This window comes from Cebus imitator, unplaced genomic scaffold, assembly GCF_001604975.1.
Source record: "Cebus imitator isolate Cc_AM_T3 unplaced genomic scaffold, Cebus_imitator-1.0 Scaffold194, whole genome shotgun sequence".
Taxonomy (NCBI): domain Eukaryota; kingdom Metazoa; phylum Chordata; class Mammalia; order Primates; family Cebidae; genus Cebus; species Cebus imitator.
The window spans coordinates 3,922,678-3,931,896 of record NW_016107509.1 but is presented as its reverse complement, the minus strand read 5'-3'; the positions used below and the strand labels follow the sequence as shown (position 1 = coordinate 3,931,896).

Here is a 9,219-nt window from a genome sequence, read left to right as displayed (position 1 = left end):
GGCCTGAGCAGGCCCACAACCATCAGGAGATAGGACCAAGGCCACCACCTCTGAGCATCACTCAGAAGATGTATATATAGCCAGAATGGGAGGCACATCACTTGGAAACTTGGAACCTGAGCTCCTCTTGCACACTGATGGCCAGAGAAGCAAAGGCTCCTGTTGGTCAACCCTCAGTGGGCCCCCTCGGCCTTCCCAGACTCCCATCTTTCCATCCTGAGGGTTCCACAGAGGGGGCTCTGTGGTGGCTTGGCCTGGAGCCATTGCGGGGGGCGGAAATTCTGGAGCCAGGCTGCCTGAACCCAAGTCCTGGTGCCTCTGCTTACCAGCCTGGGATTGTGTCAGTCAGGGCTCAGTGGTCACAAGGGACAGAAACCAGTTTGGGCTAACTCCAGCTCTAAGGATGTTTATTAGGTGACTGCTGGGCAGTGGCTAGGGAAGCAGGCAGGATGGGGCCAGGATAGTCCCATATATCTATGCAGCAAAAGCTTCACAGATGCAGCAGGAGCTGCACAGACATCTTGTCCCAGAGCCGAGCTGGAGTGAATCCATTTCCTCCATTTGCCCCATCAGTGAGCCTCTCCTCAGAGGCTCAGGAAGGAGAGTTTGCTTATCCTGACTTGGGTACTTGCCTGATCCCAAGACTAGAAAAACTCAGGCATTCTGATTAACATTCCCACCACAGCTCACACATTAGGAGGGGGAAAAAAGCATATGCCCTGAGGAAAAGGAGACTGAGACTGAGGGCTCCCAAAACGTATTTACTTCAGTAACACGGAACAAGCTGCTTGCCTTACCTAAGTCTCAGTTTCCTCATATGTAAAACGGAGATGCTGTTAGTATTTGCCACCAAAGGTTGTTATGAGAACTTATCAAATAAGGGAGAGCAGTGAGTGCCCAGCTCAATGCATCTTAGTTGTTGTTAGGAGCTCTGATTTTTGATTGGCCCAAACGTTTGTTCAGAAATGTCCCACCCTGTGTCTGGCTGAGCTGCTGTTTCCCTGCAGGCTCTGGAGGGGCCATGTTGTCACAGGGTGACCTGGATCATTGTGCCCCCGTATGGCCCATGGACATGCTCTGAGGTCACCACTCCTGCCAGGTTCCAACTCAGTAGGGGTAGAGACTCCTGCTCTCATGAAGCCACACTCATCATCCCTGCCTTTTCTCTTGGGACACCTCTGAAGGAGCCCCTACAAATTCCCAGCAAAGCCTTCCATTTGGCAAACACATTTCATCCCAGCAAGTGTACAGATCCTCTCTTGTCAGCAGGAACAGAAAACATGATTTTACGTATGTCACCCATAATCTATCTCTTACACAAGAGACTCACCCCTGCACCACCACCCATGACTTCTGTCTCTAGGCAAAGGTAGCAACTCTCTATAGCTGTTTCTCAGAAGTGTCTTAACTTCACATTCATTTCGTGGCTTGGAAAATCATGCATCAAAGTCATACACATTGACTATACTCTGCACCCTGTATTTTTCTGAAAGAAAGAAAAGTCCCTGCTCTCAAAGAACTTCGGATTTAGTAGGAGGAGAAGGAGATGTAAAAAAGAAAATAAATAACAATAAAAATTAATAACACTGCTATTAACAACATTATAATTAGCTTCTGTTGGGCATCCCCTACACTCTGTGTCATGCCCAGGGCTTTTACAGACACTGGCTCATTTTAATCTTCCCAGCAAGTCTCTGAGATGGATGGGTGCATATGGAGGGAAGGCCCACAGGAGGAGGCCACAGGGTGAGCCACAGTTGGACAGTGGCAGGGCAGGGCTGCCTCTCTGACTTCAGTCGCACCCCCTTGGGCAGCCTTGGGCCAGCCCATGTAGCCTTCCTTCAGCTGGACTTGGGGTATAAGCCAATCAATCTTGCAGCCCAGGCAGTCTGCACTGGGGCCTCAGCAGAGCCTGTAATTAATCTGGCTGGAAACAGAACTTATTTTTACACCTCTTCACATTAGTCCCCATAGAGCAGGCCTGAGCTCAAAGTGAGAAAACGTGAATTGATCACAGCTGTGAAATCATGGTAATTAGTGCCGTGTGTTGAAACCCTCATTTCTGTGGCTGGAACCCCTGGCTTTCTGGACATACATGATTATTAACACAAATACCTATGTCCCAGTCTTCCACCTTAGTGGCCCGGCCCCATTAGCTACCCCTGCTCACCTTCTGACCAATGACAGGTCAGCTCAAGGAGGGAGTCATTTAAATGGAAGGGCTCTGCTAAAAGCTGCTGCAGCCACAACCAGAGGCCACATGTCTGTCAATGGGGTAAGGAACTGCTTCTTGGGGCTCACGGTATGCTCCCTGAGACCATAGACTTGAAGTCAGGTCACCTGGGTTCAAATTCCAGCATCTACTTGTTAATTGTATCCTGGGGCAAGTAATTAATCAGTTCTTTTTCCTCATCTGTAAAGTGGAAAAAATAATAATGTTATAGAACAGTACTTTTCAAGCTATCCAAACAAAAGGATTCGTTTTTGTTTATTGGTTTTGGTTTTTTCAAACGTGGACTGACGTTTTTGTAAAGCTCAGTGAAAATGATCACCTACTTGCAAGTTGCAGCAATGTCAAATTGCTATACAAATGTTTAAATGCCTATTCTCGATTTGTGTGCTTATTGTCATGGATCATTAACAAACAGATCATGGACCAGCAATGACCCGCAGCTCACACTCTGAGAAGCACAGTGCCTGGCACAGAGTAAGAGTAAGTGTTAGCTGCTATGATTATTCTGAGTCCCCTTGCAGGTGCATAAGGTGTTGGCCCCACTCTTGAGAGGCTTCTAGATTTTGTAAATCTCATCAAGCAAATACACTGGAAGAAAAAGAAATAATCTATTAGACAATATTATTGTTTGTTTATTCATTTACTTTTCACTGGCAGCCCTCTTACTAAAATTTGTTGCTTAAACGTATTGACATTTCTGTTCACTAGTTATGATTTAAAAGAAAGCCACTTAATATTTAAATTCATATAATGCTGACTCTCCCAGTGTTTCTTATTTAGGGAATGAGTAGGTCCAAGAGATCAACCCCAGTTTCTCTTTGAGCACTGCGTGGTCCAGAATAGAACTTCATACAACAGTTGAAGTTGCCAAAGTTGAAGGGTTGGCATTGCCACGGAAAGCTCAGCAGTCTGTCTACTATCACTACTGCTACTACTACTGATGCTGGGCACGTTATCATCATCTGTTAGACCTAGGAGCTGGTCCTGGTTGCTTTCGTTTCACTATTAGAGCCGAACTGGATAAACTTCTATGATCACCAACAGATATCAGTTCATCTTTGTCAAAGTTTTCTGAGGATCCCATAGTTGTGGTTCATTAGTGACCTAAATCTTTTAGGTTATGGCTCTACAGGTGCTCACACACACAGCGCCCAAATAGCTGGGTCAGAGGCATTCTAGTGTAAGTGGCACCTTGGACTGGAGTAAATTTAACAGATGATTTAAATGTATTTTTGCTTATAATTCTTTTTCTTCTATATATTTTAAAAGATAACTAATTATTTTTTAAAATATAAACTGCATTGACATATAATGTACAAAATGTATTTTGTACACCAATTATACAAATTACATGAAGGAGAGGAGAGGGGATAGAGCTATATTGGAGCAAACTTTTTTAAACTATTGAAATCAAGTTGGTATTAATCCAAACTAGATTTTTGTAAGTAAAGATGTTCGCTTTCCTTTCCAACTCGGACCTGACAGAATGGCTCCCGCAAAGGGTAGCAAGAAGAAAAAGGGCCGTTCTGCCATCAACGAGGTGGTAACCCGAGAATATACTATCAACATGCACAAGCGCATCCATGGAGTGGGCTTCAAGAAGCGTGCCCCTCATGCACTTAAGGAGATTTGGAAATTTGCTGTGAAGGAGATGGGAACTCCAGATGTGCGCATTGATATCAGGCTCAACAAAGCTGTCTGTGCCAAAGGAATAAGGAATGTCCCACACCGAATCAGTGTGTGGTTGTCCAGAAAACGTAATGAGGATGAAGATTCAGCTCTATACTTTGGTTACCTATGTACCTGTTGCCACTTTCAAAAGTCTACAGTCAATGTGGATGAGAACTAATCGCTGATCATCAAATACATCAAATAAATTTATAAAATTGCCAAAAAAAAAAAAAGACATTGATTGTAATTCCCAGGGTAGCCATCAAGAAATATATAGTAAACTAAAATATATAGCAAAAGAACTAAAAATATGTGTTAAAAGAAACAATGGAAATTGAAATCATGTTATAGAAAACAGTGATTTAATGTTAACAAAGAAAAAATGTAGGAATAGAGGAACAAATAATACATAAGACAGAGGAAACAGCAAAATGACAGATGTAAACTTACCATATCGTAATTACATTGAGTGCAAATAAGTAGTCCAATCATGAGGCAGAAATTGGTAGAATAGATTTTTTTAACCTAACTATATACTGTTTATCAGACATATTTTTGATTCAAAGACACAAGTAGTTTAAAAGAATCAGAAAAGATATACCATGCAAACAGTAACCAAAAGTGAGCTAAAATGGCTATCCTAATATCTGACAAAAAATACTTTAAGACAAATTGTTATTAAAGATGAAGAACTTTTTATAATGAATAAAGTGTCAATTCATCAGAAATAAATAACAACTATAAATATATACAGACCTAAAAACAGACCCCTAAACATATGAAGCAAAAACTGACAGAATTGAGGAGAGAAATAATTCTACCTTAAAAAAAATGAAAAAAAAAGAGAGGAGATTAAGATTAAAACAAATAGAAGGCAGAGAATAATAAAGATTAGAGAAAAAAGAAATGAAATGGAGACTAGAAAAATAGACAACATCAATAAAATAAAAAGTTTTCTTTGAAAAGATAAACAAAATTGACAAACCTTTACCTAGACTAAGAAAAAAAAATAAATTACTAACCTCAGAAATGAAAGCAAAGGCATTGCTACTAATTCTACAAAAATAAAAAGGATTATAAGGAGTACTATGAGCAATTAGGCACCAATACATTGGGTAACTTAGACGAAATGGACTAATGTGTAGAAACAAAACTTACCTAGAATGAATCATGAAGAAATGGAAAATATAAATAGATCAATAGCTAAAAATGAGATTGAATTAGTAATCAAAAATCCCCCCCACCCCCCAAAAAGTATATAGTTCCATCAGTGATTTCTATCACATTTAAAGAACATTAACACCTATATTTTTGAAACTTTTTCAAAAAGTTGAAAATAGGAGCACTTCCTAACTCTTGCTGTGAGGCCAGTGTTGCCTAAATACCAAACCAGATGAAGATGCTACAAGGAAAAAAAAGTGCAAACCAATATTCCTTATGAATATTGATGCAAAAATCCTTTTAAAAAGAATACTAGGAAATTGAATTCATCTGCTTATTAAAAGGATTATACACTGTGATCAAGAAGGATTTATTCCTAGAATACAGAGATGATTCCAGCATACCAAAATGAATCACTATAACACATATCACATTAACAAAATAAAGGGATAAAACCCAAATGATCATCTCAATTGATGCAACAAAAGCATCTGACACAATTAATCTTTTTATGATTAAAAAAATTCAATAAACTAGTAATAGAAGGAAATTCCATCAACTTTAACAAAAGTCATTTGAAAAATTAACACGGCACCACATTCAATTGCAAAAGACTGAAAATTTTTCCTCTTCAAATCAGGAATGAAAAGGAATGCCTGTTTTCCCCACTTGTATTCAACATTTTATTATGATTTCTGGATGGAACAATTAGACAATATAAATAGGCAAAAATAGAAATTCAGCAAAAGAAATAAAAGGTATCCAAGTCAAAAAGAAAAAATAAAATTATCTTTGTTCACAGATGACATAATTGTGTATGTAGACAACCCTACAGATCCCACACTCAAAGTCACAACTAATAAACAAATTCAGCAAAGTATTAGGATAAAAAAAATCCACACAAAAAATAGTTGCATTTCAACTCACCAGCAATGAACAATCTGAGCAGGAAGTTAAGAAAATTTCATTTATAATGACATCAAAAAGAATGAAATTATTCAGGAATTAACCAAGGAGATGAAAGACTTATATACTGAAAACTATGAAACACTGCTGAAAGAAATTAAAGAAGACATAAATATATAGAAAGACATTCCATGTTCATGGATTGGAAGATTTAACATTATTTAAATGACAATACTAGCCAAAGCAATCTACAAGTCAATGTAATTCCCAACAAAATTCCAACTACTTTTTTTTTTGAGACAGGGTCCTTTCTCTGTCGCCCGAACTAGAGTGTAGCAGCATGATCTCAGCTCACTGCACCCTCCGCCTCCTGGACTTGAGTGACCCTGCCACCTCAGCATCTCCAGTAGCTAAAACCACAGGCATGTGCCACCAGGCCCAGCTAATTTTTGCACTTTTTTTTGGTAAAGACAGAGTCTTGCTGTGTTTCCCAGGCTGGTCTCAATTTCCTAGGCTCAAACAATCCACCTGCTTTGGTCTCCCAAAATGCTGGGATTACAGGCATGAGCCACCATACCTGGCCCCAACAACATTTTCTGCAGAAATAGAAAACTTCATCCTAAAACTTATATGGAACCTCATAGGACCCTGAATAGCCAAAACAATCTTGAAAAAGAAGAACAAAAATGAATGACTCACACTTCTGATTTCAAATTTTATTAAAAATCTACAAAAATCAAAATATCATGGCACTGGCATAAAGGCAGACATATAGACCAAAGGAACTGAATAGAAGGCCCAGAAATAAACCTTCATATATATGGTCAAGTGATTTTCAACAAGAAAAGTACCAAAACCATTCAATGGGAACAGGACAGTCTTTACAACAAATTATACTAAGAAAAAGAAAACCAAGTATCCTATACAAAAGGATAAAGTTGGCCCCTTACTTAACACCATATATAAAAATTAACTCAAAATGAACCAAAGACCTAAAAGTAAGACCTAAGTTGTAAAACTCTGGGAAGAAAACAGAATAAATCTTTATGACATTGCATTTGGCAATGATTCTTGGATATGACACCAAAGACACAGTCAATAAAAGAAAAAATACACAAATTGGACCTCATCAAAAGTTAATGTTTGTGCATCAAAGGATACTATCACAGAACAAAAAGGCAAACCAGAGAATATGAAGAAAATATTTGCAAATTACACATCTAATAAGAGATTAACATCCAGAATATATAAAGAACTCCTACTACTCAATAAAAAAAAAAACAACAAATGTTTGTAAATGGTCAAAGGATACCTTTTACCCCGATATGATTATTATACATTGTATGCTCATCTCAAAAAAAAAAAAAAACTATTTAAAAACAAAAAAGGGACTTGAATACACATTTCTCCAACAAAGACATACAAATGGCCAAAAATCACATGAAAAGATGCTCAATATCATTAATCATTAGGGAAATGTAAATCAAAAGCACAATGAAATACTACTTCACACCCATTAGGAGGGCTATCAAAAAGTAAGAAAATAGCAAATATTTCCACCGATATTTGCTATTTTCTGACCTTTTGCAGGATGTGGAGAAACTGGATCCCTGGTGCATTTTTGGTAGGAATGTAAAATGGTACAGCAGCAATGGAAAACAGTCTGATGATTTCTCAAAGAATTAAGCATAGAATGTCCATACGATCCAAAAATTCCATTCCTATTTATACAGTCAAGAAAATTGGAAGGAGGGACTCAAACAGATACTTGTACATCAACGTTCACAGCTGAACAGAATTATTCACAACAGTCAAAAAGTGGAAGCAATCTAAATGTTCATCAAAGGATGAATGAATAAACAAAATGTGATATATACACACACAATGGGAAACTCTGGTACCTGCTACAACATGGATCAACCTTGAAGACATTATGCTAAATAAAATAAGCCAAACACAAAAGAACAAATATTGTATGATTTCACTTGTAGGAAGTAACTAGAATAGTTTAACACTGACTCAGAAATTAGAACAGTGGGGGCTGGCAAGGGTGGAGGGTGAATGGAATGTTATTGTTAAATAGGTACAGTGTTTCACTATGTGAGGATGAAAAAGTTCTGGAGATGGATAGTGGTGATGATTGCAGAATAATGTGAATGCACGTAATGCCACTGAACTGTCCATTCAAAAATTGTTAAAATGGTAAATTTTGTTTTAAACAACAGGCAAAAGAAAAGTATATTGTTCAGGGATTTTAAACAACAGGCAAAAGAAAAGTATAAACAACAGACAAAATAAAAGTATATTCTTCAGGGATTCATACTTGGTTAATGAAACCATGAATAAAAGCAAAAAGATTATTTTAAAAAAAGCAATGAAGTATGATTCATGCTACAACATGAATGAACCTTCTATACTAAGAGATAGAAGTGAGAAAAAAAAAGTTGCATGATCCCATTTATATGAAATGTCCAGCATAGGTAGGTCTACAGACAGGAAAGTTTTTGCCTGATGCTAGGGTGAGGAGAATGAAGAGTGACTGCTGATGTGTACAGTTTTTCTGCAGGGTATTAAAAATATTTTAATTGTGCAATTCTGTAAATATATAAAAGACCATTAAATTTTACCTTTTTAAAGCATGAATTGTGTGATGAGAGGGAGGGCTCCTTGGCCCATATGCAAATTTTCCCTCTCCCTAGATTCTTTCAGGGACAGCCTTGGTCAAGTTAAAAAGAAAGTTTTGCTCTTTACCCAATATAATTTATAACTGAGTAATTTTAACACAGGGTTTAACGGTTCTTCCCAAGTTGACATATCTCTACTAATATAGAGAGGTAGGTGGCAACTTTTGAGTACCAATTTTTCTCACTGAAACAACAACAAAAATTTGAGTTCTGAGTATCCCTGACGCATGTGTTTATAAAGGTGAATGGAACTTAACTGAATTGAGCCCCTCAAAAAATCAAAACCTCTGACACTCCTCACACACTCAATTCCTGGGTCTTGAAGGTTAGTTAGTTCTACCTCTGGTGTGACTGAGACTTTGGGAATTTATTTTATTTTTTTTTCTTTCATATCTATATTTTATTGCACTTTAGGTTCTGGGGTACATATGCAGAACATGCAGGATTGTTGCATAGGTACATACATGGCAATGTGGTTTGCTACCTCTATCCCCATCACCTATATCTGGCATTTCTCTTCATGTTATCTCTTCCCAGCTTCCTACCCCTCACTGTCCCTCCCCT

General features: G+C 38.0%; 1 pseudogene; it reads left to right on the top strand.

The window, feature by feature from the left end:
* Nucleotides 1-3,699: 3,699 nt before the first annotated feature.
* LOC108316937 lies at nt 3,700-4,122 on the top strand (annotated as a pseudogene).
* The last annotated feature ends 5,097 nt before the right edge of the window (nt 4,123-9,219 follow it).